Here is a 4,961-nt window from a genome sequence, read left to right on the forward strand (position 1 = left end):
CAATCCGGGACTGCTGGCTCTCGCTCCCAACCGCTCGCCTGCCTGCCTCATTGCCCCTAACCGCTTCTGCCTGCCAGCCTGATCACCCCCTTACCACTCCCCTGCCAGCCTGATCGACGCCTAACTGCTCCCCTGCCGGCCCGATTGCCCCCAACTGCCCTCCCCTGCTGGCCCAGTTGCACCCAACTGCCCTCTCCTGCCAGCCCAGTAGCCCCTAACTACCCTCTCCTGCTGGCCTGGTTGCCCCTAACTGCCTCCCCTGCTGGCCTGATTGCCCACAACTGCCCTTCCCTACCAGCCATCTTTGAGGGCGTGGCAGTCAATTAGCATATTTCCTCTTTATTGGCTGTGGGCGGCACCATCTTTGAGGGCGTGGCAGTCAATTATCATATTTCCTCATTGGCTGTGGGCACCATCTTTGAAGGCATGGCAATTAGCATATTCCCTCCTTATTAGGATTGTCTTTGGGAGTAAGGTGGGATCATTGGAGGGTCATGAGCTGACTTGGGTTTTAATAGGCTCCTTTTGGCTATTGTGTGGACATTGAACTGTTTGGTGGCAAGGGCAGAAACAGGGCCCTGATTGTATCCTGGGTGGGTAGAGTGTGCCAGCTAGGGCAGGTGTGCAGAGGTGGTGCCAAGTTGATGTGAGCCCCAAGAGGATATGTAGGTCCTTTGTTGGGTTCACATCTTGCCTCTGCTGTGTGTGACACGTTATGAATGTTTAGGAAAATTGTCCCACTTTTCTCAGCTTCCATGTGCCATCTGTATATTGGGAGTGACAATGCCTGGTGTGAGGAGTTGCTGGGGCAAGTGCATTCTCAGATGGACAGTGACAACAGTGATGCTGTTATTTCACATACTGTCATTAAGGCTCCCTGTGTCCCAGTCACTGGACTGTGTTCTGCCCCCACATCTTTTGTCCAGCTAACATGATCAGTGATGTCTAGAGGAACCCTGGTGTGAGTCTAGCACTGCAGCTCCTGGAGTGGCCCAAATGTACGTGCAGTTTAGGGTCAGTGGAGGGGGTTGGCCAAGACCTCACTCTCCTTTTGTTTTACAGATAGGGAAATAGGTACCCTATCTGAGCTAAGATTTATCTTAAAACAGGCCTACACGTTGCCTGCAGAATATAATGGCTAAGAAGGCTGCAGCAGTTTTCTTAAATTTGAGGACCATGGGAGGTTTTTAGTGTTTGTTATTGTTTTTTGTGGATATGAGAAGGACAAGGTTGGGCTATAGCAGCTTGGCTATGTGGGCAATTTAATATGCCAGTCCTTTTTCTCCAAGTTTCCTTAACATCATGAGATTTTAACATTTTGAAAACAGACCTTGCTATGAACACATTATTTTCTTTTCTTTGGGATTGTGATCATCATAATACAAAATCCTGCAGATGCTATTGCTTGTCTTAAATGAACCAAAGGCCCCACAGCATTGTGTGTATATGCAGCTATTATTGGTAAAGTTTTCGGACATAGAGAAAAATAAAAATGAAACAGTAAATACCCATGTGCTCACCACCTATGTTCTGTGATAGTTGACATTTTGTCACATTCGCCATTTGTCTATTTACAGAATGATATTAATGTATATATATTCATGGGTTTTGTTTTGCTGAGCCATTAAAGTTACAGACATGGCACTTTACGTCTAAATATTTGAGCATGCTCTAAGAATGAGAATAATCTCCTTATTCTCCTATTGGTCATATCTAAGAAAAATGAAAATGATTCAGTAGTATATAAAACCAGATTCATATTGAAACTGCCACAGTTGTTTTCTGCCTTGATTTCCTGTACATTGGAAGTTGAAATGTCTGAATGGTTTTTAAAAAATTATTTTAATTAAAAATAATTTTATTGTCGCCCTGGCAAGTGTGGCTCAATTGGTTGGAGCATCTTCCCCATGCACTTAAAGGTCGCAGGTTCGATTCCTGGTCAGGGCACATACCTAGGTTGTGGATTTGATCCCATCCATTGGAAGAAACCCATGGATGTTTCACTTTCACATCAATGTTTCACTCTCCCTCTCACCCTTCTCTTTTCCTCTCCCTCCTCCCCCTTCCCATCTCTCTAAAAAATCAGTGAACATGTATTAAATACATGGGGATTAAAAAAATAATTTTATTTTTGATACTATTACATGTGTCCCCATTTTCCCTCCCTTTGCCCCCATCTACCCAGCCCCCGCCCCACCCCTTCCCTCTGGCCATCATCACACTGTTACCTTTGTCTGTGGGTTATGCATACTTACTTGGCTAATCCCTTCACCTTCTTTCATATAGACCCCCCTTACCCCCGACCCCTCTGACAGCTGTCCTGACTGTTCCATGTATCTATGTCTCTATTTCTATTTTGTTTGTCAGTTTATTTTGTTCATTAGATTCTACATATAAGTAAGATCATATGGTATTTATCTTTCTCTAACTGGCTTATTTAACTTAGCATAATAATCTCCAGGTCCATCCATGCTGTCACAAAATATAAGGTTTCCTTCTTTTATTATGGCCACTTAGTATTCCATTGTACCACATCATGGTACAATGTACCACAGCTTTCATATCCACTCATTTACTAATGGACACTTGGGCTGTTTCCAGATCTTGGCTATCCTATCTAATAATAGAGAAACATGGTAATTAACCGTAACTTCGCTACCCTTCCCATTGGCTAATCGGCGAGATATGCAAATTAACTGCCAACCAAGATGGCGGCCGGCAGCCACGCAGCTGAAGCGAACGTGAGGCTTGCTTGCTCCAGTGACGGAGGAAGCCAAGGTTCCCCGCCTGCCGCGGCCCAGCTCTGAGCTCCGGATGCAACAATGTTGAATTATAGAAGCTAAACAAACCCAGACACCTGCTTTCAGCTGCCAGTGGGCTCAGAGCTTAGAGCGCCAGTGATGCCAACAGAGTTTCAATTATAGAAGCTAAACAAACCCAGATACCTGCTTTCAGCCAGCCATAGCCTCAGAGCTGGAGCCAGCTCTCAGATCCAGTGACAGCTATAGAAGGTAAATAAATCCCAGAATAAAAAAAAAAAAGAGGCTGGGAGCTTCAGTCGCCCGCCAGCCTGAAAATGGCCCTCAGCCCCTCACCCAGACTGGCCAGGCATCCCAGTGGGGACCCCCACCCTGAAGGGGGTGTGACCAGCTGCAAACAGCCATCAGCCCGTCAACCAGGCTGGTCAGGCACCCAAGCGGGACCCCCATCCTGATCCGGGACACCCTTCAGGGTAAACCAGCCAGCCCCCACCTGTGCACCAGGCTTCTATCCTATATAGTAAAAGGGTAATAAGCAAACTGACCCTAACAGCAGAAAGACTGGGAAAGACTGGTCACTATGACACACACTGACCACCAGGGGGCAGATGCTCAATGCAGGAGCTGCCCTCTGGTGGTCAGGGCGCTCTCACAGCGGGGAGCTCTGCTCAGCCACAAGCCAGGCTGATGGCTGCCAGTATAGCGGTGGTGGTGGGAGCCTCTCCTGCCTCCTCAGCAGCGCTAAGGATGTCTGACTGCAGCTTAGGTCTGCTCCCTGCTGGCAAGTGGGCATCCCCCGAGGGCTGCTGGGCTGCCAGAGGGATGTCTGACTGCCAGCTTAGGCCCAATCCCCCGGGGAGCAGGCCTAAGCCAGCAAGTGGTCACCCCGAGGGGTCCCAGACTGCGAGAGGGCAAGGCCGGGCTGAGGGACCCCCTACCCCCGAGTGCACAAATTTTTGTGCACCGGGCCTCTAGTCCTATCTAATAATAGACAAACATGGTAATTAACCATACCTCTGACACACTTCCCATTGGCTAATCAGGGCGATATGCAAATTAACTGCCAACCAAGATGGTGGCCGGCAGCCAGGCAGCTGAAGCAAACAGGAGGCTTGCTTGCTCCAGTGATGGAGGAAGCCAAGGTTCCCCGCCTGCCGCTGCCGGCCTCTGAGCTGCACTCTAAGAAACAATGTTGCAATTATAGAAGCTAAACAAACCCCAGAAACCTGCTTTCAGCCAGCCAGGCCTCAGAGCTGGAGTTGCAACAGTGTTTCAATTATAGAAGCCAAACAAATCCAGATACCTGCTTTCAGCGGCCGAGGTCTCAGAGCTAAAGCCGGCTCTCAGTTCCAGTGACAGCCATAGAAGGTAAATAAATACCAGAATAAAAAAGAAAAAAAGGAGAGGTTGGGAGCTTCAGTCGCCCGCCAGCCTGAAAACGGCCCTCAGCCCCTCACCCAGACTGGCCAGGCACCCCAGTGGGGACCCCCACCCTGAAGGGGGTGCGACCAGCTGCAAACAGCCATCATCCCCTCATCCAGATTGGCCAGGCACCCCAGTGGGGACCCCCACCCTGAAGGGGGTGTGACCAGCTGCAAACAGCCATCATCCCCTCATCCAGGTTGGCCAGGCACCCAAGCGGGACCCCCACCCTGATCCAGGACACCCTTCAGGGCAAACCAGCCGGCCCCCACCCGTACACCAGGCCTCTATCCTATATAGTAAAAGGGTAATATGCAAACTGACCCTAACAGCAGAACTGGGAATGACTGGTCACTATGACACACACTGACCACCAGGGAGCAGACGCTCTATGCAGGAGCTGCCCTCTGGTGGTCAGGGCCCTCTCACATGGGAGGAGCTCTGCTTAGCCACAAGCCAGGCTGATGGCTGCCAGTACAGTGGTGGTGGTGGGAGCCTCTCCTGCCTCCTCAGCAGCGCTAAGGATGTCCGACTGCAGTTTAGGCCGGCTCCCCCTGGCAAGTTGACATCCCCCGAGGGCTGCCGGGCTGCCAGAGGGATGCCTGATTGCCATCTTAGGCCCAAACCCCTGGGGAGCAGGCCTAAGCCAGCAGGTGGTCATCCTCTGAGGGGTCCCAGACTGTGAGAGGACACAGACTGGGCTGAGGGACCCCCCTCCCCCCGAGTGCACACATTTTTGTTCACCGGCCTCTAATCTATACTAATAAAAGGATAATATGC

The sequence above is a fragment of the Myotis lucifugus genome, unplaced genomic scaffold (genome assembly GCF_000147115.1).
Source record: "Myotis lucifugus unplaced genomic scaffold, Myoluc2.0 scaffold_1069, whole genome shotgun sequence".
NCBI classification, from domain to species: domain Eukaryota; kingdom Metazoa; phylum Chordata; class Mammalia; order Chiroptera; family Vespertilionidae; genus Myotis; species Myotis lucifugus.